General features: G+C 40.3%; 1 long non-coding RNA gene across 3 annotated transcripts in view; it reads left to right on the top strand.

The window, feature by feature from the left end:
• Positions 1–24515, top strand: part of LOC143659728 (uncharacterized) — a 51072-nt gene extending 26557 nt beyond the window's left edge. For 2 of the 3 annotated variants that reach the window (XR_013163683.1, XR_013163684.1), the window contains one exon: positions 741–924. This is a non-coding gene — a long non-coding RNA (uncharacterized LOC143659728). Of the gene's footprint in view, positions 1–740; positions 925–23961 lie in introns of those variants that run through there. The other variant, XR_013163685.1, reaches the window with a different exon arrangement.
• The last annotated feature ends 1456 nt before the right edge of the window (positions 24516–25971 follow it).

The following is a 25971-nucleotide window of genomic DNA, read 5'->3' as shown; positions in this document are numbered from 1 at the left end:
ATAATACCTTCACGTGTCAGTTTTATTCACGTGAAAATAATATCTTCACGTGGTTGCTTTGAGGATTAAATATAAAAAAATTAGCATGTTGGAGATTTTCCATAACTTTTCTTCCTAAAAGGAGGACCCAAGACTCAATTCAGAGTTCCTTCATGCGAGAGCCTATGAAAAATTTATATTTTTTGGTGAAGTTCACATAAGAACTTTGCTGGGCCCCTATTTCTCATATCTTTGCAATGAACACCAACTGGAAGAGCCACTCATTTCACCACAACTTCCCAACTTTGGGTATGTCTTTGCTAAACAGGGGTGGGTCACTGGTGACCACACCAGTATTGCTTGGCCCTGGTCCTAAGCCATAGTTGATTAACCCAGTGGTACTCTCTGGATATAACCCAGGCCAATAAAAGTTTTTCCCTGGGATTTCCAGACCAAAACTCAATGAACAGATTCAGTTGCTCTCTAGCAGAAGTCATGGAACATGGGTAATGGAAACCACAGGTAGCCTTGTTCTATGCCTACTGGATGAAGCTAATAGAAGTGAATAAAACTGACATGCAGAGATTTGTGACACAAGGAGAGAGGCAGTTCTGGTTGCAAGGAGTCTGTGATTCCAGGTGTCACTGCAAACCAGATATACCCTCACCCAAGACTTGCAAAAATACACCAGTATCCTTCCAGGGAATTAATCTCTTAGCCAAAGTAGCTCAAACTGGATTTCTCTCCATTGCATTGAACAGGTGACTTTAAGTATCCTCCTTCTTAACCAACTATGGTTCTTGAATGTGAACTGAGATGCCTACTGTGTGCTCATCTTGGAACTCTAAGACTTAAGGAAAGGGAAGATGATTGAGGACCTGGGATGACTTCTGAGGACGCAGGATAATAACCCAGGGCTAAAGAATTTCTAATAAATCCTACATATCTACCTTCCTTTGACTTAGGCCTCATTCCTAAATCTAGCAATGTAAGCAATAGATGTCATTCCTGCAATTAAGTGGTATTTTATTCTTTATAGTATTGTCTATCATATAGGAAATTTAATAAGGGTGCTATTTTTCTTTTCACTTTTTTGCGAAAGTTCTTCTCTTGGTTCTCCCTGCAAAATCTTCTTTCTTCAAAGAACCTGATCCTGGAAGAATCTATCCCACTTCCACCCTTCCTAGATTAATCAAGTTTAGAGGAAATGCTTCAAATTTTGGGGCCCTGACTCATCCTTTGGCTCTTGAGCCAATAGCCCTTCTTCTGAGGCTACCAGGGCTTTTACCATCAAGGCACTCCTAAAATAGCCACTTGGACCACTTGCAGGAAATCCTGCAATTCAAATCACTTGAGCGGTGTTTTCAACACCAACAGTGTGCCAGGCTTGGGGATGTGTTCTGGGAGGGAAAGAAGGATATAAGAAGTGCAAAAGATATTACCCCTGACCCCCAGCAGCTCACCATCTGGGCATGAAGGGGGCCACTGATACAAATAGTGAAACTGTATAGGAAATGTGTATAATACAGGTAGGTACCAAGTAAGTCGTGGAAACAGAAAAGCAAACTATGTTCAGGAATTCTGAGAAGGCTTCACAGAGGACATCAGAGCTGGGTCTTTAGTCAACTCAGCTCTTTCACTTTGGACTTTGATCTTTGGGTGTGTCAGTTTCCTTTGTAAAAGAGAAATAATGATAATAGTGCTTCCTTCACAGGCTAATTATATGGACCAAGTGAGTTAATATGCTTAGAAAAGGGCCTGAAATACAATAACTATCTAATACCCATTAGCCATCATCATCGTCACCACTAATATTAAAAGGTAAATATGGGTTTACCAAAGAGATGAGATAGTCAGAGGGAATGACATAGATGTGTGTCATAACATCTTTGCTTGGGGGTCTGGTACGCCATCCAAGGTGGCTGGCAAGTTGAGTGTGGGCGGCGAGGCAGATGCAGACCCAGCACAGCAAGTGTCACCACATTTTTTCCCTGAAGAGCCACACAGTAAATATTGTAGGCTTTAAAAGCCAAGAGCAGTGTCCTCAACTCTTTGACCGACCATTGTCACCAAAAGGCTAATAGTCTGTTTTACATTTCACCTTTAAAAAATGTGAAAACCATTCTTAGCTCACGGTATACACAACTGTGGACTGCCTAGCCATAATTTGCTAACCCCCGCTACAGAGGAAGGCTAGGGACTGGGTCGTAAAGGGTATTGCATGCCATGTTAAGAAGCCTGAGCTTTTCCAGGCAAGGGAGAGGCAAGGATTTAAGCAGGAGAATTTCAATATCAGATTAGCATATGACAAAGCAATATAGAGAAACGATTGGGGGTAAAGAGGGAGAGCAGAAGTTCAAGTAGGCAATCCAATTAGAAAGTTACTATAATTGTGAGGGAAGTGATATTTGTACAGTAGCAGTAATGATATGGATGCTGAGGGATATTTAGGGGCAAGATTAACATATGGTCTAGATTTAGGCAGTGATAGGGAAAGAGAGGCAGAACACTCAATATGTCTGCTTATCTAATGATAGATTGAGCTTACTTAGGGTAGAAGTGAGTGCCTCATCCCCAAAAGCATTCAAACAGATTGTAGATTCCTACCTGACAGGTATTCTATACACAGCAATGGTTGGAGATCAGAGCAGATGAAATATCTTCCAGTTCTGAGGGCCCATGTTCCTATGATTCTGTGATCATCTTGATCAATCTAAGAGGAGCAGACGACTTGTTTAGTCAATGAGGGATGTAGATAAACTTCACCCCTCAATACAAATCACCTTAATTCTATAGAAAGCTGTCTATTTTCTAAAGTGCTTGCATCTATTATCTATTGAGGGACCTGGAATAGGATTCTGCAACCTGAAAAATGCTGGATAAATGTGAGGTTGTGGTATTATTATTTTTTTAAAAAAAACAGACTTATATTAAATACAAGAATTTTTCTACATTACTTGGAATTTAGTACAGTTACTATGACTTGGGTTCAGTGAACTACTCATTTCTCTACCTCTCGCATCTCTTGAACCACACTTGGCATAATGTGATAAATAAATGTTTATCAAATTTTAGCAATCTATCAATAGCCAACTCAGAAAGCATTTCCTTCACGTTGCCTTCCCCAGTCACTCCAGAGAGAACCCAGACATCCAGTTTCTGGCCTGCGTCGCAATGACAATAGTATTATTAATAATAGTCACTATTTATTCAGTTTTCATTGTGCCGGAGGCACCGGGTTGAGGCCCTTTCCAGATGTTCTCAAACTTCTCAAGGAAGTGATAGGTGCCTTTTCAATGCCCACATTGCAGATGAGAAAATCGAGGTTCAAAGAAGTGAAGGTTTTTGCTCAAGGTTATAAGGGTTAGAATTGTGCAATTTTAATAACCCTACTTTCCCAGCAGATACACGGAGGACATTTTGCATGCATTTACTCAGGAAAGGAGAGACTGGGGCTGCTCAGTGTGCGGCACTGTTAATAAGGTCCTTCTTCATAACTGCTTCTGCATCCCTGAGACACTCTGGGAAACAGAACTCTTGATCTACGGCATCTCAGCGGCGGGAACCACAGCTGCTTTGTACCCAGTCTCCAGCCGCCAATGCGGCGACCGGCCAGCAGAGGGCAGCTGCGGGAAGCCGTCCAAGGACAGCCTCCACCCACATTAGAGCTAATTAAAGCCGCGAGAGGCAAGAGCATTTCTGCGTGATGAGAACAAACATATCCACTCCTGGGCTGGGCGAAGCAGGGAGATCGGCCGGGAGGGATGTCAATCGACTTCCAAGAAGCCGGCAGAATGGTGCCGTGGTGGCTGCCTGCAAGGGAACACCGGCCCGTGGGAATGAGATCCCAGGGCTTTCCGCAAGCTGCACGGGAACCAGGCTGACCGAACATCTAGAATCTGGTCCAGGGCCAGAGATGCCGTGGAGCCAACTGAGAGGCGGGAGCCAAGGGGGCAGCCTCTTTGGAGCAGAACACCAACACACACACCGGGAGATACACCGGATACAGGCAAAGCATATATTCACAAAACAGGGTGAAGCACAGATCATTTAGGGTACCCAACGGACCTGTAATAAAACTGGGACAATGCCAAGCAAATAGGGATGGTTGGTCACTTTGTCCGCTCAAAAGACATACAGGAAGTTGAGCAGTCCCAAGTTGCATTTGGAGGCAGCACACCTAATAAATGCAAATGCGTATCCACTGATGCTTATGCACATTGTGATAGGAGACCTTGTGGCTTTGGATTCAGAAGCCTGAATTCCAGTACCAGCTCTACCACATATCTGTGCTGTTAGAGCAAGTTACTGAATCATTCTGAGTCTCTGATTCCTCATTTGTAAAATTGAAAGTCAACCTAGTCAGGTTTCTTAAAATCATACAGCCTCAAAGTATTAGGTGCTCACCCAGGAGCTGGAAAACCAAGTCAATTCCCCTAAGGAAAGCTGGGACTGCTCCCCATTTCCTTTGCCAAACCTCCAGCCTCAGAGGAATTATTGGCGAGGCCAACCAGTCCATGTTCCCGTTTTGAAGCCATTGCATGTGACATCTCAGAAATGCCCTTATTCATCTTAAACAACCTGGGAAGCTTTAAGTGTATGATTTGCTTCCAAGGACACAATCATACTGAATATGCAATTTCACTTTCTGTCCTCCTTTTTCATTTAATTGTAGCACATAGAATAAGCATTTCATAAATAACTTCTTAAATGGTTATGGAATATTTCCTTATATGGACATCAGTAACCTTCTAGTTTCTTATTTGGTTCCTTTTATTTACTTATTTTGCTGCTATAAATAATATTCCAGGAAAAAAAATCTTCAGGCATATATGGTTTCTCTATTTTGGGATTCTTTCTTTAGGAAAAAAAAATCCCAGCCATTAAATTACTCAGATTAAATCATATTTTAAGACTTTTCATACACATTGCCAAATTGCTTTTCAAACCTGTTGCCCCAGTTTAGATGTCTACTGACAATGCAAGAGTGCCTCTACATCATCATATGATCAAAAGCATTAACCATTTTCTTTTTGTTTAAACTTTGCTAATTCAATAGGACAAAAAATGTTTTCTCATGGTTTTAATATGCATTTCGTTTATTATTAGAGAGCATGAACATTTTTTCTTGTGTTAACCAGTTGTATGTATTTCCCCTTTTGAGAATTGTTTGTTCGTGCCCTCTGTTCATTTATTTGCTGGGATCTTAGTGAATTTAATTGATTTGCATGTGTTCTTTACATAATAAAGATAGTAAATCCTTTGTTATATTTGCTGTGGGTATTTTTCCAGTTTGCTTTATGTTTTTTTCTTTGTGGTTTCTTCTGTCACTTCTAAGTTTATACAGTCACCCCATCCTACAGAGATTTGACAAATATTCATTGCTAATTTCTGATATTTTCTCTGCTGGGATAATTAGATTTCATAAGCTTAAGATTCCATGAGACCAGAAATCTATAATACTAAGCTTCAAAGATGAGTCCTGGGTAATCTTTCAAGATATAGGCTCCCTAACACGATTCATGTTTCCTCTTTACCCTCCTCCCCCTTCAGATTATAAACTCCATGAGATCAAGGACTGTGTCTGTCCTATTCACCCTGTATCCTAAGAATCCAGTACAGTGTGTGCACTCTAAATATCTATCCCTTGATTACCTCCCTCACCTGTTCCATTCCCCTGAGTGTGTCCAGGTATTGGCCCCACATGCCAACATTGAGAATGCATGGCCAGACCTGTCAGACCACTGGGACAGCAGAGAGGGCATTATAAAAAGAAAGGACAGCAATAGCCGAATTAAAAGTGGGAAAGAACATGGCATGTAGGGAACAGCAAATGGTCCAGGATGACAAGAGCACAGGATGCATATAGCTGTGATAAGACGAGTGGTTGGAAATGCACATTGGATCTAAGTGGTGGAAGGCTCTGAATATCAATTTTGGAATTTCTTCCACAAAAATTCCATTCTCCACAGTGCAGCCAGAGTGATCTATCTTAACAGGTAAATCTGACCATATCATTCCTCTGCTTTATATGATCCAAAGATCTCCCATTGCACTTAGATGCAGCTGAGAATCTTGTAAAGTCTACAAGGTTCTGCCTTCCCCATTCACCCCAACTCTTGCCGCTCCCCCTCGTGTTGGTCACAATACCATCCTCTTTTTGGCTCCACAACTATGCCAAGCCCAGTCCATTGCAAGGTTTCTGCAATTGCTGTTTTCTTTCTCCAGAATGCTCTTTCCCCTCCAGTACAAAGGGGTGCTTTCTTCTGTTATTTGGATCACAGCTAAATTATCATTCTATCTAACGATGCTCTTTCCTTGTCCCCTTGTTTTACTATGTTAATGTAATTTATCACCATCTAAAATGATTTTCTTTGTTTATTTTCTTGTTAATGTTCTTTCTCCCCTTCTTGAACGTAAACTCCATGAGTGCAGAAACCTTCCCTGACTCATTTGCTTGTTAGCTCTGTCACCTAGAGCTGTGCTGGCACACAGAGAGAATGATGGCTAAATGCAGCTTGATGGTATTAAGTAAATCCATAGGCAGGTAGGACCACTGTAGGGATGTGAGCAGGATCAGGCGTGTATTTCAGAAAGATAATTCAGCTGTCACAGTGGAACCTGGTCTGGAGTAGGAGAAATCAGGTGCAGGGACATGGAATGAGGTTACATGGAAATGACTGGTTTCAGAATGTCTCTGAGAGGAGGATTTGATCCAGGGAGAGCTAGAGGTAGAGAGTGTTATGCACTTATGGGGAAAGAAGAAAAATAATGTGCAGAGTGGGCAATCTGAGGGCCCCCAAACAAAAATTAGCCATAAGTGTAACTTATATTTGTATGGTGTTTTAGTCTCCAACAGTTTTCGTACTCCCACGCTATTCTCACCACCACCATTGAAGGGAGATAAGGCACAGGCTACGTTCTCTAGTTTAGAAATGAGAAAACTGAGCCTTGGAAAATTTAACCCTAGGTCACACAGCTTGTGAGCTGTGGGTTTGGGCAGGAAAGGGAGTCTAACGCTCAGCCCTGGGCTCTGTCTGCAAATGCTGCTGCATCACATTTTCCAGTGCAGATGCCCTCCACAAAATGTTGCAATGGGTAAAATCATGCTTTAGAGTGAATGATCCAGATGAAAAACCTTCCCCAGCCTTTGGGCCCAGAGAAGAGAACTGCGGTGTCGCTTCCTTCCTTAAGAGGGTTAAAATATCACAAGTCAGGGAGGACACCATTTGCCGCCACATTAACAGTAAATGCCATTTGCTCCAAATGATATCTCCATATCTGACTTTTTTCTTTTCCCTCCCCTGTGGCTGAAATTACAACAAAATGGAGCAGGGAACAAGGGAAGGAAAAGATAAACAAGAGTGGGAAAGAGACAAGGAGTGACGCCTATGTAAAAATAGGCAGACAGGCTGAGAGCATCAGACCTCCTTAACCCCCTTGAAAGTGGAGCCAGGAACATCTTGATTGAGGTAGCAAATACAGGCAGGAGCTCAGCAGGGAGTTAGGGAACAGGCCCACCAGAGATGTCTCTGGATGCATAACCAGCAGAGGCGGGGAGAAGGACCTGGAATGTCTTATAGTTCTCGTGAATGGAATAGCTCCCCACCCCTCAATTTGGCACACCCAAAGCTTGCTTGTTGCTCAAATGCCATCTGCTTCATATGCTGAAATAAGCCACAGTAGTCATTTTAATCCAGGGCTTGCACACATCAGTCATTTGTCTTTAGAGTGGGAGGAAGACATGGAAGGCAAGTGGGGCGACCAGATCTGGCCCTGTCCTGGATCTTAAAGAATAAGGCATGGATGGGGTGGGGACACAGCACAGAGATGGTTTTCATTTGCCTGATTCCTCAAGGCATTAGCTCAGCACTTTCACCTTCTCCAGGACTTTCCAGCAATTTACATCCAAATACCAGTGAAGGGGCCATTGGACAAGCTTTATGCCTGGAGATTGATAGTGCTCCAAGAATGACTTAGCTACTCAAAGACAGCTTTTATGGGTAAATAATTTAAAGTTTAAGGGGATGAGGTTCTACATTCCACCCTCCCAGAGTATGGCCATTTCTGTCAGAAACAATCAGTCAACCAATTTTCCTCTCCCTCCTTCCTCCCATCCTTCCTTCTTCCTTCCTTCCTTCCTTCCTTCCTTCCTTCCTTCCTTCCTTCCTTCAATCCTCCCATCCTCCTTCCATTTTTTGGCTTTCTCCTTTTTTGTTTTTTTTTTTTTTTTGAGTTCTCCTCTTTCCTTTTCTTATACACAAATTCATATTTTTAAATATTTTTCTGGTGCTAAAAAACTTCTATCTTCATCATTCAGTCTAAAATATAGTGCTTGAAAATCATTGACAAAAGAAATTGAATAATTTCCTTTGGGCTGTTCAGTGTATATTTGTCCATTGATAAGCAAAGAAATCATTTTAACGGAAAGGGAAATGTGTGTATATGTGAGGTGCCTCCTGGGATGAGGTGGGTGGGGAAGAAACAGAGAGCACAAGTCAAACTCATTGATTCACTTAACCAATCAAGAAGTATTTCTTGTGAGCTCACTGTGATCCAGGTGCTAGTCTGGCCCAGGTGTCGTGATATACCTAGGCTGGTAAAAGAGGTAGACAGTAACCCAGGAATTGGTAAGCAAGTGAGGTCAGTCTAGTGGTAGAGATCACAGAGGGAGTACAGGGGAAGGATGCCCAGCAGAAGTAGTGGCCTTGAGGTCACTTTTCAGAATGGTTAAAGCATTTCAGTTCAGAGATGGAGTGTGTAAAGCTACATGTAAAGAGGAAAGAGGTGGGTCAAATTCAAGAAATTGTGGTGAGCTGTAGATACCAGTGCAGATGCAAGAGCTAAGAGTTTGGGGACACTGATACAGGCTTGAGTCCCTGGCATTTCCTGTGATTGGGCTTATCAAGGGCAAGGTGTCTGTGTGCATGAGAGTGTGTGTGCATATGTGTGTGTGTGTCTGTGTGTGTGTGTGTGACAGAGAGAAAGAGCGAGAGAGAGAGGTTGTGTCTGTGATTGGAAAACTGAAAGAGTTAGCTATTCAGCATTCACATGTACATACTGTTCTAAGGTTCTCTTAGGGAGAATCCTGAGAAGCAGATCTGGCTTTATTGAGTATAATAATTGATGGAGGTTGAAGAACAGAAAGAAAGAGGGCTAAACTCTGAGAAAAGGATGTGAAGCTCCTAAGATTGAGAGTCATGATGGGTGGGGACAGGGAGGGGACAGGTGAGAAAATCAGGTTGAAGAAGGTAGCTGTGAGTGTGAGTGTGTGCATTTAGGTGTCAAGAAAAAGGGAACCAGATAGTGACAGAGAGATGGCAGCTGCTGAGGAGTGGAAAATTGGAGAAGAAATCAGGATAGATGAAGAAGATACATAGAAAGCTTTGCTGCATGAAGGACAATGTAAGCCCTTCTTTTATTAAATCAACGTTGCTCAATAGTGCTCTCAGAGTCAAGTTTAGGGAAGGACTGGTAATATAATACATGAGACAGATATCCCATTATATTTAGAGTATAAATATAAGTATAATTATATTCTAATCTAGTGCAATAGTTTCCAAACTTCTATGAGCAATGAGACCTTTTGTCCAATTGTGATTTTATGCAGAAGTCCAGTACATAAAAAGGATAGGAGCAAAATTAGTTTGCCTGAAGATAAGGTCCTAGGGTCCTACCGATGAAGCTCCTCTTAGCCTCTCATAGCACTGGAGGCTGCTTCACCCAAAATGAGTCCTCTTTACCCAAAGCACAAGGCGACACTGAGCATAGTTTGAAAACTTCTGATCTGGGTCAATGAGGTCCATACCAACTGGTGTCACACAGGCACCAAACTGTAACTTGTCCTGGGTTCAGGTTTGAAATGAAGTACAGGTCCAATATGTGTGCCCCACTTTAGGGACGTCCCACTCTGGTCAAGACCCACAGGCCTGCATTTGCAGTAAGGGGAAGAGGTTAAGGGAACAATTTTTTTAATCGTACAGATCTGGTTTTGACACCCACTTCTGCTCCTTCAGCAAATCACTGGGCATTTCTGGACCTCGTTTTCTTAATCTATGAAATAGGAATGATAACATGATAATCAGGATTAAATCATAAAACGTACTTACTAGAGTGTTAAATTGTACAGTAAATGTAGACTATCATGATCATCCTGGTCAATATTATGCAGTGAAGAAACTAAGCAAGGTACACTGATTTGGCCTCAATAAGACCTTTCTAGCTCTTACAAAATTAGAATGGATATCTGACTGCCGTGAGTTCCCCAATCATTGGGGGAGTTTAAGGAGAAGTTCAAGACTACAATATGGGGATGTTGCCAAGGGGAAGAATTGACTAATGAGAAGGAAGACTAAGCAGTTTTCTTAGGCCAATTCCAGTCTCAAGAATCCACCAACTGTTATTCCAGAACCCTAAGCCTACATGACTGTAGGAATTTCTGCTTTTATGATTCCACAGTGGCCAGTTTTGATGAGTCAGAGCTACCTAAGGCTCAGATTTAGGTTTCTTTAGGGGAATCTGAAGGTTCAAAAGAGGAGGGCTACGGGTGGGTGGCAGGGTAGGCAGTTAGCCTAGGAGCATGTCAGTCCAGCCCTCAGCAAGGCTGTCTGCTCTCACATCACTCAGATGGATGCAACTTACCCAAATATTAACAGGTCACAGGCAATTGGTGCTTCCTAACCCAATTAGAACCTAATTTGGAGAAGTATGTTTTTCTAAAGAGGTTCATTAGTGAAATGCCCCCCAATTCTGCTGCTCAGGAAAGATGGATGAGCCCAATATGTAGGCACTTGGTTGATGCCCTGGGAGAAAAAACAGATGCATTAAACTGGATGGGAACACAAATAACTTTCCAGCTTTAGAGGAGCCAAGTCTTTGGAAACCCTGCCCGTTTCTAGGTAAACTCACTGGGCACATGAGGGACTTCAGGAATCATTGGGAATGCCATCATCCCACCCACCATAAAATCCTAATATTTAAGAGAGTCTTAGAGGTCTTCAGTCCATGCAACCTCTGCCTTAGGAAGGAGGCCCTTTCACAAAGACCCTGGCCATTATGTCTGAGTGTAAAGAGACTCCCTCTGCCCCAGGAAATCCATCCCCCTCTTTACTCACAGGGGTATCTTTGCCTCATGTAGTCAAAAAAACAAACCATTTTTCTTAAATTAGTCCTTTAGCTAGTTAGATGAACTCTTCAGGCTTCTCTTCTCAAGAGAAAAACCCTTTCAGCTCCTTCAAATATGTTTGATTGTATTTCACAGCCATTCATCATCCTGGTCCTATGCTCTACCATCTGCCTTTGAACACATTCTTTTTACTCCATAATTCTTCTAAAGCATGGTGCCCAAAAGTGGGCATAATTCTTCAGGCATCACCTGGAAGGCGCCGAGTAGTGCTCGTATAGTTCTTCCTTCATTCTGAACTTTTATATATGAACAATGCCTCAAATGATACATGACATTTAGTATGTGTTACTATGTACCGGAGAATATCCTAAATATTTTAATCCTTAATACAACCTCATGAGAAAGATATTACCCCATATTACAGATGAGAAAGGCAAGGCATGGTACAGGCATGGGAATAATCTGCCCAAGACCACACAACTATCACAAATCGGGCTTTGACTCTAAGTCTCCCTGACTTTTAACCACCATGTATTCTGCCTTTGCCTGAAATCAAATAAACTTTGATTAGTTTTCATATTATTGTCATCTTAGTAGCTTGGAGCTACAAACTCCAGAAAAACATGTTCTTAATCTTAATCCACTCTTGTGGGTGTTAAACCCATCCTAAGTAGGACCTTTTGATGAGGTTACTTCATTTAAGGTGTAGCCCAACTGAAGGAAGATGGATCTTAATTTATTGCTAGTGTTGTTTATTGGTAAAATGAACTTCAGACCCAGAGAGAGAAAGCCATAGGGTACAGCCAGAAACTGAGGAGCCAGGAGAGGCTGCTGTGTGCATTGCCATGTGAGAGAAAAGTCAAGAACCAAGGGTTGCCAGCTGTCAGTTCCAGAATGCCTTAGTCTTCTGGGAGAAAGCATCAACGTGATGTCACCTAATTTTGGACTTCTACCCTCAGAACTGTGAGCCAATAAATAGTGTTTAAGCACCCCCATTAATAATATTTGCTTTGGCAGCCAAGAAACAAAAATGGTCATTCTATAACTGCATTTTTTACCATTTATATATTTATATAAATTGCTTCCATATAAAACTCATTTTGTTCTCAGAAAGATGCTATACCTCCAGTCCGTTCTTCTCTAAAACTTCAATGTCTAGGCCACATGAAATACTCTCAGATAAAGTTCACCCCATCTATATATACATTTTGAATTTAAAAAGGTGCAACTAGAATACAAGAATTTAAAAATCCCTTTATATTTAGCTTTAGTGGTTTCTGCTGGTTATTCCTACCCATCAAGATAATTTGGAGTCTTTATTTTATCATTCCTATACCTGGTCAGCATTCTTTCTATCTCCTCTGCCACATCATGTGTACATTTGTTGATGAGCACTGGGCCAAGAGCAGTAAATTACTCTCAAAAATCAACCACTAACAGACCCACTTTGTTATAATCTTGTCGAGTGGTTTGCAAACTAAGATGATCTTCAGAATCAACTGGAGATCACTGTGACCACCAGAGCCCGTCCAGGACCACCGCAATCAGAGTTTCTGAGGATGAGATTCAGAAACATATATATTGCTATAATTTCCCTAGAGATTCCAGTCCTCTCTCAGGTTTGTTTAACAAGGATCTAGTCCACGTTTTTTTTTAACTCATTCAGAAAGGCATGAGGAGAAACTTGGCAAACTGCTTTGCTGAAATCCAGACATATTTTTCCTGGGACATTTCTGATCTAATACACCTATAATAAGAAAAAATGAGGTTTCTTTAAATATAACAAACTCGGAGTCACTGTCTCACACTTGGGGATCAGGCTTAATTTTAGATTTACCAGTAGGAATTATAATATATTTAATTCAAATGAGTGATTAATTCCTAAATCTAATTTTATGAAAGAAAAAGAATTTATGACTTTCCCAAGGTCATAAAGTGAGTCAATGGCCAAGTCTAAACTAGATTCCAAATCATCTGATTTAGGCTCATCATTCTTTCCTACATATCACACAGCATCTCAAATTTATACTTGGCTTTGAAACTCATTGTGGTTTTGTTTGATTTACTACATATCAGATGGCCTTCCTTATTCAATTTTGCTTTTGCTGATGTGAAATGAATTAGCATCCACTGAGCACATGCTAACTAATGGCAGGACAAAGGCGAAGGATAAGAGAAGGAAGCATCTCAACTATAAGAAAAAGGTAAGAATTTAGATTCAATTTTACATATTTTGGGGAATAATCCACAGAGATCACCTCAAGTTAAAAAAAACTGGAAAGATAGTCAAAAGTGATCTGTATTGAAGATCCTTCTTGGTGATTTTAGATAAAAATATCCTCTTAAATATTTCACAAGTATCTAGGTTGTAGGAATCATATGAACCTCACTTTGCTATGGAGAGCTACACTACTAAGATAAAAGATTCTTTCAATTCACGCCTTTGTTTGATATTTGTTTAATCTATACCTAAAACTTAAAGTAATTATTCTCCAGCAATTTTTTTTTTAAGTAAACTAAAGCAGAAGTCACATTACTTGGCCACAATGTTAAAACTGAGGCCCATTTGTATTGTTGGGAATATTGTTTCAGAATAAAATCAGAAAATATTGAAAAAATAAAGAAGACATTTTATCTCTTCCTTACTATTATAATAATGGTAATAGTCACATTAACCTGTTGTGGAGGTTTTGCTCTGTACCTGATGGTTGGTTAAGCCCTTTCCATACATTCTCTCTTACAACTCACCTAGGAAGCAGGTATGAGTCTCATCTTATAGATGGGGGAAAAAAGTCTTCAAACATTTAATGCTGCACAGCACTATGGTTTGAGAATGCATTTATTTTGAGTTGAGGTCCAGCACAAAAAACATATTAAAGGAATAACTAAGTTGAATACGCAAGAAATAGCATAGACTCCAAATGTATGTGTGTTCTTGTGGTCTAAGTGTAGGCCCGTAATATGCAATGGTCTGGCTCCATTACATTTGTGATTCAATTTTCTCAACTCTTAAATGGGAATAATACCTACTCTGCCAATATTCTAATGCCATTATAGAGATCAAATAAGATAACTGATGAAAATTATTATTTTTTAAGTACACAGTTGAAATGTATTACCAAGACACAAAAGACAAAAACACAATAAAAACTTTCCTCCGTGACACTACTATATGTTTGAATGACTCCACCCCTCAAAACCCACCCCCACAGAGTTTTGCCTTTCTTTTTTTTGCATGGGCAGCCACTGGGAATCGAGCCTGGTCTCCAGCATGGCACGTGAGAATTCTGCCAATGAGCCACCGTCGCATCCCCGGAGTTTTGGCATGTTTTATGTACAACTGCAAAACTACTCCAAAATCACTCTTCCTATCAACATGTGAGCATGTAATTGCATTTAGTTTTTTACCAACTGGCAAAGTGGCATTCCACTCTTTTTAAACACCTTCTCTGTTACCTATCTCCGCTAATGGTTGCAGGGAGGGGTGGTCACATTTACTGAATATTTGCAATGCTTTCAGCACTTGCCAGGTATTATTGCTTTCCATCCTCATCACAACCCCATATTCGGAAGGGGGCATTTTTCTCCCTCTTTGACAGGCAGGGAATGCAAGTTTGGCTAAATAACTTGTCTGAGGTCACCCAACTGGTGAGTAGCAACATCAAGATTGAAGTACCATAGCCTGGGCTCATTTATCTACTATCAGTTGCCTCCTAAAGATAAGTAAAAGCATTGAAAAATCAAGCAGTGTATTCAAGAGCACAGAGCAAGTCCACGGTGGTTTCAGGCTGAAAGCCAAATTTGAATCTTTCTGTGATAGGGACTCTGTAATATTGGTATCCTTTTTTCATAAGATGCCTAGATGTGTTTTAATTGAAATGATGGATTCCTGAGCACTTTAATAAACACAGATACTGTGGAAGAGAGTGTCAATAGCACAATCTCTTTCCAGAACATTTCATAAAGTGAATCTGTTGGCCCACCTTGGGAACATACATGCAGGGACCAATGAGTATGATATTCAACGTATGGATCTCAGGGGAACCAATTTATGTAGGGGCTGGGAAAGTGCCTAGAAAGTCTGCAGATAAATCAGGGAGCATCCTTGCAGTCAGAATTCTGCTTATAGAAGCTAACAAGCCCACCCTCATGCTCCCTCCTTGCTCTTTTCCAAAAAGGCATGCTAAGCTGAACAGGGAATAAATAGCAGAGAAGAATGGCCAATAAGTAAAGGTAAAAGACCTGGAACTCCTTCCAGGCAAATCTACTTGATTCATTTTCATTGCACTGGCTATTTTTCCTCTCCATCTTCACTGCTTCTTCTTTGGCCCAGATTCTTATATCTCATATGGACTATTGCAACTGGCCTCCCTGCCTCAGTCACAATCCATCCAATCAGTTTTCCAGACCAGCTGCCAGAATACTCTCTCTGCAACTGAAATCAGAATCTGTTCCTTTCTTGCTCAAATCCCTTTCATTTCCCTTTGCCCACAAAATAAATTCAGAGCCATCAGCATGGCACTTGAGACGCTGTCTAATCTGGCTCCTGATTACCTCTGTTCTGCATCTCTTCCTCCAAAAACCAGTTCCTGTCAGCAGAGCCAGGGCCACGGTGAGACAAGTGAGGCCCTTTCCTTAGGAGCAAAATTGAAGGGGGATGATAAAATACCCAGTAATCAAGATAAGCAGTATTTTAATTCAATATTTTAAAAAAACACAATAAATGCAAATAATCTAGGAAAAGTAAAATATCAAAAGTTTAAGAAGCATCATGCTGAACCATACTGGAGCCTGAAACAAAAGAGAAAGTCAGTAACATTTACTTCGTTTTTATTTAAACTTTTGATATTTGCCTCATTATGAAGTTTTTTGCATTGATCTTGATTTTTTTTAAAATATTGATACAACCTATCAGTCCCAGCCCTGCCCAGTAAAGTCTAAAATGGCAATATCAGATTTAAAAAGACTTAGAAGAGCATGCTTAAAAGGGTATTTTCAAAACTCTTTTTGGCCATGAGAGAGAATTAAAATTTGAGGAAATCAAATAAAATAATCTAGTCAGTCAGATAATGCTGGAAACGAAGAGGCTGGTCTGCAGATGATTGTGCCAAGAAAACTCCATTAGTTGGCTTTTGCCATAGTTTCCCATCATTTCATTCCAGTGTTACAGGACTCTTAGATAAATGTGATTGGCCCTTATTGGATATATAAGGAAAAATGAAGTGACTGGTAAGAGTAAAACAGAAAGCAGACCTGAAATACAACCAGGATCTTCTGAATTTTCATTTATTCACTTAAGAATAAAATATCAGGCACCTAAAAGTAGGGTGACCAGATAAAATAAAGGACATCCAGTTCAATTTTAATTTCAGATAAATAGCAAATGCTTTTTCATGTAAGTATGTCTGAAATATTGCATGGAAAATAATTTTATCAATTTTTTTCATGTATCCGAAACTCAAATTTAATTGAGTGTCCTATATGTTTATTTGTTAAATCTGACTAATATTTCACAGTAACTGAAAGTTTACTGTATCAGGCGCTGTATTAGAAACGAAGGACCCAACTGAAAATAAAATAATCCCAAATTTATTCATGAAATTTAAAATGGCTGAGACATAATTTGATTCACATAATGTGGTTGAGCCAAAAGTTATATACAAATCTAGAAAGGTATGTTGTGCTAAAGTATCAGAAAAGTACAGGATTCTATGAGGAGTTATCAGACTAGGAACCTGACCTAGTCTTCGGCACTAGCAAAGGCTTTTCTGGGAAAGTAACAATTGAGTTGAGATTTTGAGTATTAGGCAGGATTGAATTAAATAGATAGAGGGAGAGAAAAGCTTTTTTGGACAGTAGGATAATTATGCATGGAATGGCCTTTAGATAGGAAGAATTGTGGTCTGGTGAAAGCATGGAAAGAAAGTAATGGGACTGGACCTCAGAGAGATGGGCAAAAGTGACAAGAGTTTGGAGAGACAGGCAGGGACCGGGTCAAACAGGGTTTTGCAGTTCAAGCTCAGAAAGTTGGGTTTTGCTCTAGAGAAAGAAAAAGTCATTGAGGGGTTTTTAAAGCTACTGATTGAGATGATAAGAATTGAGTTTTTAAAAGATTCCCTGGGTAGCAAGAGAGAGTTTGAGGCAAGAGGGACCCAGAGGACTTGTTGGGAAGTCTGTGCAGTAATGCCCACAGCAGGGGATGGCAGCCTGGACTGGAATGCTGGCTGAGGGCTAGGTAGAGAGAAAATTTGAATGCAGCATTCTTAGACTGACAGGTAAGAGATGATGACATTAGCAATCATGAAAATGGAAAGGAAAGGATAGATGCAAGAGATGCTGTAAGAGTAAAATTGACGGGACTTGTTCATAAGTGCCTCTTGATTGATTGAGTAGAAATTAATGTCTTAGGCCTTCTGTGGAGAGAAAAAAAGCACACACATTATGCAACTGTTTAAAAATTGCTTCTTTATGTTCTCCTAGCTCTTTTAATGTCATCAAATGTCACCTCTTCTGATTGTGCGCATGTAACATGACATGTAATTAATCCTGCAGGTAGCAGGATGTGTAATTAAGCATATATGCATGGTGACTTGTAATTAAGCACATATTTATTGTGATGTGCACATTGGTGAATGCCTCCTGGTGTGCGTAATTATGCATGTGTCAGATGATATGAAATCACAATTCTTTCTGTGAACAGGCTAAGGTCCCAACTCCTATCTCAACCTGATAATTGGTATTAATCTACTTCTTTTAGGAAACATCTTTGGTAATTGAACCAACTCTGAGGCATGAGCTATGGAAAAATCTGTGGTTACCAAAATGGGGGTTCTGTTTTCTCTCCCTTTATAACAATTGCTGTACATCAATAATCTAAAGAAGAATATTGGGGCAACCTCTACACAATATCCTATGTATACTAAAATGCTGTTGCAAAATCAGCAGGGTGATATAGATTCCTAAAAGTGTCTCAGGTGAGGAAGACAACCTGGTGTGGTGAAAGAGCATTTCTCTTGTCCTGAGTGATCTATAGACAGATCTTAAACCACCCATCTGCCAATGGAATTCAATTTGTCTACTTAGAATTCATTTCAGGATTGCACTGAACCAAGTTCACGTCCCCACACTGCTATTTATTAATTTCATTGGGAAAATTACTTGGCCTCTTTAAATCTCAGTCTTTTCACTTGTAAAAGAAGAATAATAAAAATAATATCATGCTCAAGGTTTTTGTGAGGATCAAATGAAAACATTATCAAAGTTAAGCACAAGTAAGGTTCAAGACTTGTTAACCATGTACATGCTACATGTTATCTTATTCAACCCTCTCCACAGTTCCATAAGATAGATATATCCCATGCTATAGATTAGGATGCTGAGGCCCAGAGAGGTTAATAGCATCACACAGCTAACAGGAAATGGAGGAGAAATTCTGTCTTACTTAAAAGTCTATGTATGAATGCTATCTGGTATGCTTCCTCCTTTCAGTTATAGCCCGACTGTTTTATTATAGGCTCTATGTTATTATTTTGCAGTCAGTTGTGTATGCGTGTGTGTGTATAAAATAGAACAGGAATATCAGTAGTAGAAGTTTTGAATCAGAGCCCTGAATAAGAGTTATAGAGCCACCACTGCTTACTGATGTGGAGATAGGTAAGTTATTTCCTTACTCTGAGCATCAGTTTATTAATTTGTAATGTGGGAAAGTTAATGCCTCACTCATAATATTACTGAGATTATGAGTAATCTGACACTTTTGTGTGGCACAAAATAGGACATCAGTAAATGTGCATTGAGTTGAGTGAAATATTTTACTGAGAACCATCAGGTCTGGAGTTTGAGATTATTTGAATGATGGACTGGGGTTCTCCTAGACTGAAAAGGCTTGTTGTTGCTGTGTCAGCCAGTTGAACAGGAGATGGACGGAAGAAGAAAGATCTCCCCAGGGCCTTAGCTTCCTGGTTTTCCCATGTCTGAACTGCCTCCTTCATCCCAGCCTTGTGATTCCACTACAAAGCTGCCAGCATCAGACAAACACTAAATACTGTCTGTCTGATGCATTCACTTATTATGTCAGCTGTGAGACAAGGGGCATCACAGTGACAGGGGGCTGTCATGAGGCTGAAATGTTTTCTGTCTGCACAGGAGAAAGGTTTTCCTGAAAGTCTGGAGGGGAGGAGCACAGGTGTCTGATGGAGCTTGGCAGATGATTTAATTTCTGTGTGAGATATGATTTTCACTCTTGTGCCAAGGATGGGGGAACTTGGGAAGTTGGGGAAGGGAAAGAAGTTTAGTGATTCCACCTACATGGCACCATCAGATACACTAAGATAGATGAGAACAGGAGCCAATGAGAAGCAGGTTGGCTCCAGCCAACGTTCCCTTTAGTCATCAACTCCAAAGATGATGACTTTTCTGGTGTACCCTTTTGAACTCTATTCTTGTCAATGACATTGAGACTTTCTACTTGCTGGAAAGTTGACAAACAAGCTCTACCTCTGATTATTGCACACACTGAGAACCTCCCTTTTACATTAATCATCTGCAGCCATTTTATTTCATTTCCACTTGTCTTCCAATTCTGCCTATTTGGTCTCTAACTTGATTTCTTTAGCTTGACATTGCCTGCCTAAGAATTTTTTCTCAGACCCGTCACACTAGCTCTCTCCCCTCTTTAAATTAGATGGTTTAAGTTGGAAAACAATTTTTCTGCCCCATGTCCAGTGTCTCAGCCTGGAAGGGATAGGCTCCCCACATATACCCTTCAGAAGAGAAAACATTTGCCTGGATGGCAGAGTCAGATATTCACTGATCTTCATTTCCCTTGTAGGGCCACTGCTCTGAAAGGTGAAATCTTTCACCTGAGGACATGCTCACTCTCCAATATAGATCTACTTTGCTGGGTGAATAAGTAGGCAATCCAACTGTATTAATTAGGATTTTCTAGGGAAACAGAATCAGCAAGACATGTTATATATACACATATAATATAAATATTATGAGATTTCATAAGAATTATCTCATGTGAGTGTAGGGATGGGCAAGTCCAAATTCCTTAGAACACTCCACAAGCTGGGAACAATGATGAGGGTCCTCAATTAATTACCCTGGAGAAGCTGACTGGCTGAAGTAGAGATGGAAGTTCTCCCTTCTGACTGCTGAAATAATCACTTCAACTTATAAAATCTTCAACTGATTGGATAAAATGTCTTTCATTGTTGAAGGCAAACTCCTTAGTTGATTGTAGATATAATCAGCCATAAATGATGATTTAGTCCATGAAATATCCTCACAGTAACAATCATGCCAGTGCTTGATTGACAAACTGGAAACCAAAACTTGGCAAAGTTGACACATGAACTTAACCATCACAGTCCACCCATTGTCAACTTGGCACCCACGCACATCTCCTTAGAACATATTTAATCTCTAAATAAAAACAGTAACATTAATATTTTTACCTCACAATAATTAACTGTCCTGTGTACAATCAGAAACACACTAAATTTCCACAGAATAGAGTGCAGGACCTTGGGTAATATTCACTGTTAAACTTAATATGCTAGATACTTAAATATCATGATGTGATTAATACAATTTATGTAATATGATAAAACGATAAGATAGGGAAGAAAACAAATGTATTTTCTTTCTCTGCATGTGTGTGTATGTACACATAATGAAACTTAACTCATTACAAAACAAAGAAGAAATATTCATTACCATTGCAGTCTTCATTTCTGTAACTGGTTTTGAGGTTTTTGCTCATATTTATAACTACCTTCTTCTACTATCCATTCCATACACCCTTTATCTTCTGTAAGCACCTCAGCTAGCCATGGTTCTTTGCCTAGTGGGGTGGCCCAAACCTTCATGTGTGAAGTTTCTGGTCCATTAGTGACCCTGCCTGGATTGGGTTGTTGTAGTTTTCCATTGACCTTAATCCCAGGACATGGCAGTACTAAGAGATACCCTAAGGGATCCCTTATATTCTAGGCAGACTCTTCTTTGCTTCTGTTGTTTAATTGCAGTCCTATTTCCCCTTGATAATCAGGATCAATCACCCCCATCCAGTACAGTAATTCCCTTCTTTGTTGATTGATTCAAAGACATGAAGATCCAAAAGTAGCCAGGTTGCAGTCTTAAATTTCTTGTACAAGAGTCTATTTGGATAGATGGACTCAAAGTCTGTTCTGCAGACTCTCACCTAAATTCAATGGAGTAGGGAATACTTGAATATGTGATGATAAACCTTATATACCGGAATATCTCATCAAAAATGCTCAGCATTTGGAGAGAGCCACGCAGGCCCAGACACTTTAGCCGTTTTAGTCACAATGTTTGTATTTTGCTCCCTGTTTCACTATTTTCCCTGTGAACATAGCTTCCTTTAAAAAAATCCAAGACAGGAATTATGATGAGACAAAAATCTCACCCCAATACTTGATAGATCTGCCAGCCCTAGGACTCACTCGGCTGGTACTTGAGCAATTCAGACAGAAACATATTACATGTACCTTTACCTCTCAGTTATTTCATTAGATTTGGCATCTTACTTGTGCGTGCATTTAACAATGTTACCTAGATAGAGATTTACATATGCAATTTATGTAGAAGTCAGGGTTAAAAGATGCGACAATATTAAGAAAGACTTTTTGGATTCCATGAATGCCAAATTAATTTATTCAACAAATAGGTATAATTTTCCTCAATGGGCTAGAAACTAAGTGCAGTATCTGCCCCAAGAAGCCCCTAGTCTAATGAGAAAAACAAGTAAACAGATTTTGATGATAAGTGCCAAACAAACTCAGACTGGACATTGAGGAAGGTGCCCTGACTCCTGAAAGACAAGAGAGAGGTAAGTAGGGAAGGTAGATGGGCTTTCTAGGGAGAATGGGTAGAATGTGCAAAGGCCTGCAGGTAAGATTAGATAAGAAAAATCATATAGATGACAGTTTTTTTTGGAGCAAATGGTATAGAGCAGAGTTTAAGAATAGAATGGGGCATTGTATTGATAAATTGTAGGCTCCAGAGTGAGACGACCAAATGGCAAAGCTTAATTGGCTCCTTACTAACTGGTGACCTTGTACAAGTTTTCCACCTTCTTTGAGGATCAGTTACCTCATTTCGGTAATGGAAAAAATAATAGTGCCTATCTGGAAAGTTTGGTGTGACAATTCAGTAAGTAATTGCATATGAAGTGGTTAGAATCATGTCTGGAACAGAGAAAGTGCTGAACAAGTGGTGGTTAGACTCAATAGACAGAGAAGATGGGGGGTTGCTAGAGGCCTCCTGAGAGATGAGATTGACAGAGCCCAGGTCCAGAGGGGTTTTTTTTTAGCTGTGTTGAGAAATAAGACTTTGATCTCTGCCCACAGAAAACTTGCAATCCAGATGGGGAAATACAACTATAAGCAAGTTAGGTAAATACCATGGTGTGGAGAGAGAGCATGGATGGTGATGTGGAAGCTCAGAGAAAGGCCCTAACCCACCCTAGTGGCGGGGGGGTTGAGGAAATCTTGTTAGAGGAAACCAGGATGGAGTGATGTGCTGAAGGAGTTGAGGTAGTCGGGGTGTAGTGTGGAGTGCAGGAGGAGAGTGAGCTGTAGGTGGAGAGGAGTCACTCCTTCAGCATGCTCCACAGGCAGAAGCTATTGCCATAGCTTCAGCTTTCCACAGGCAGAAGCTATTGCCAATAGACCAGGGCAGAAAAACTGCGTGTTCCATCCCAGGAGTTCTAGATATTCAAGAAGTAGGAAGAGGAAAGCATTGGAAACATTCAGTGTCAGAAAACATGTTTTAGTCATCATCCCTTGTTGGAGATACATTTTAATGTAACAACAGTCCGCCCCAGACCAGCTAAACGATGCAGCATTTAGAGGAGGAAACACAGAACTATAGCAAGATGCATAATAAAATAGTAATATAAGAAGTATTAATGTGCATGTATAAAATAAATAATAGTGATGTTATAATTTTAATAAATTATTACCATTTCTAAAGTGCCTAACATCATCTTGTCTAATCCTTACAAAAGTCCTACAGAGCTGATATAACTATTAATATTCCTATTTTACAGCTGAGTAAATTGAGATTCAGGATATAATATTAAATAGCTTTGACTGATGACCATTTCTTATAGGCCAAGTACAGCACTAGCACTTTCATATACTCCCTTGTTTAATCCCCACCACACCATCAAAGGAGGCTATTGAAATGCCCTTTGTACAGAGATGACTCTTTAAGGTCAAGTGATCTGCCCTGGTAAGTGGTGGAGCCAAGTTGTGAAACCTATGTCTGTTTGATTTCAAAGCCTGGACATTGAACTATTAATTTCAGGAATTCAGATTGCAGGTAAGTTGCTTCCCTGAAAATGTTTATCACAGAAAAGGAGGCAGTGAATGCGCCGAAAGAGAACCCAGGAGGAGTCCATAAAACCAGAGTCCTTTTAAAGCCCAAGGCAGGTAGAGCCAGGCCAGAAGATGAAATCTTTCCTAGTGCACTGATGCATGTGTATTTGAATGCATGCACAAATGTGGGTGAACACACACACATGCAATATTACCAAGACTATGTTCCTTTTGCTACTGTATGATTTTATTTTATACACATAGATTAGAAATAGGTTGATAAACAGATGGACAGACTTAGGTATATGCAGATGGACAGATGAAGGGGAGAATTAAAGCAGTCCCAACTACCCTGATGGTTGACTCTAATAAAACAGCTCTGTTGGAATAATGCAGTGCCTGAGAGATGGGGTGTAATATGGTTAAATGCTTTTACAGTTCCCCATTAAAGTAAGTGGATGGAAATTCATAAAATATTGATAGCATTTGAAATGTGTTCATTCACAGCTCTGCCCAGAATCTCAAGTGATGACAGAGTGGCTGGCCCAGGCAAAGACGGCATGCTGAAACCAGCAGAACTCCTCAAGACCCAAGTATCTGGGATGTTATCTGGTCAACTGAGCCTATAATGGGAGCTCTGTGAGGAGGCAGGGATAAGGGTGGGGGAAGGAGCATCCCATCCTTTCCAGTTCCCAGGCTTGGCAAAGAAGGCAAAAACAAAGGAGGAGCATCCCCCATGGCACGAGAAAAGCACTTATGCAAAATGATAACACTATGCATGCAAAATCTCCAAGTCTCCAAAAAGACTCATCTTTATAGTGCCTCAGGATTGAGCACCTGGCCAAACAAGGACAGTCAGCACCTTTTCCAGGAAGAGCCTGTCCCTCTCAGTTCTAAAGCTGAGATGGCAGGCTATAGATAACTTGCAGGCCTGCTTCTCATCATGGGGACAAAGTCTGTCTAAGAGAACACAGCCCACAGAAAGAACAAACCAAAATCCACAATAGAAAAAGATCTTCTGGTGTTCATACCCTTGATTTAGTCATTTCTAGGGAGCAGCTGAAACATGGAAAAAAATCCCTTGATTTTGCCTAAGAATGTCTGACTTCTGGAAAAATATCACCTTCAAACTCATCTTACTTTCCATGTCCTTATACTATATAATAGCTAATAATTACAGTTAATGCTTATCATTTTTCTAGGTACCAGGTACTTTGCTAACTTCCTTTATAAATTTTCCCACTGCATCTTCATAATAAGCCCATGAAAGTAGCTGTTATTATCATTCCCATTTGACAGATAAGGACACTGAGACTCTGAGGAGTGACGTGGCTTTCCAGTTTCATGTATTAATTTAATGGAAGAACCAAGAGACAAATAAGTTGAGTTCAAGACCAACCATGTGTTCTTACCCAGTATGTTCTACTTCCTTCCCAAAACGGCCCTGCTAATCTGGATTGACCATCCACAGTGACATCTAACTCTCCCTGGCTCTTGCCTCACTGAGGCAATCCCTCCAAGCTCCATGGATTCTCACTGCCAAATACCTCTTGACAATGCTTCTTGTAATGCCACTGTCCTAGTACAGACTCTCATCACCTTTCACTGGGCAGGAGCTCCTAATCGACCTGTCAGATCTGAATCTTTGCCAAAGAAAATCTGTTCTCTATTCTGTATGTTTTCTTTTTCTTTCTTTCTTTTTGTCACGTTCTACTTTGATCATATTATCCTTTGTTGAAGAATTTTCAGGGAAAACACATTTCATATCAGACCAAGATCAGATTCCTTTGTAAGATGTTCAGTGTTTTCACAATCTGACACCAACCCATCTCTCAAGACTACTTTCTGGCAAGTCTCCACCACCATCCCTATACACCATTCATACTAGAAGAATGTTCATTCTATAATGCATTTTTACATTTTGTTTTGTTTTGTTTTTTGTTTTCTGTTTTGGCATGGGCAGGCTCTAGAAATCGAACTCTGGTCTCTGGCATGACAGGCAAGAATTCTGCCACTGAGCCACCTTTGTACCACCTTATAACGTATAGAACAGAATGGCTTTTTAAAAGGGAAATTTAATAAATTGCTAGTTTACAGTTTAAAGGCCAAGATAATGTCCCAATTAAAACAAGTCTATAGAAATGTCCAATTAAACACATCCAGAGAAAGATACCTTGATTCAAGAAGGTCGATGAAGTTCAAGGTTTCTCTTTCAAGTGAGAAGGCACATGGCAAACATAATCAGGGCTTCTCTCTCAGCTGAAAGAGCATATGGCGAACACGTTGTCATCTGCTAGCTTTCTCTCCTGGCTTCCTGTTTCAGGAAGCTCCCCAGGAGGCGTCTTCCTTCTTCATCTCCAACGGTCGCTGATTTGTCGACTCTCTGCTTCGTGGTGCTGCAGCATTCTCTGCTGTCTCTGAATCTCCTCATTCTCCAAAATGTTTCCTCTTTATAGGACTCCAGAAACTTATCAAGACCCACCCAAATAGATGGAGACATGTTGTCACCTAATCCAA

This window comes from Tamandua tetradactyla, chromosome 2 (genome assembly GCF_023851605.1).
Source record: "Tamandua tetradactyla isolate mTamTet1 chromosome 2, mTamTet1.pri, whole genome shotgun sequence".
Classification (NCBI taxonomy): Eukaryota; Metazoa; Chordata; class Mammalia; order Pilosa; family Myrmecophagidae; genus Tamandua; species Tamandua tetradactyla.
Note: the sequence above shows the minus strand (reverse complement) of the source record. Positions and strands in the feature narration are given on the sequence as shown.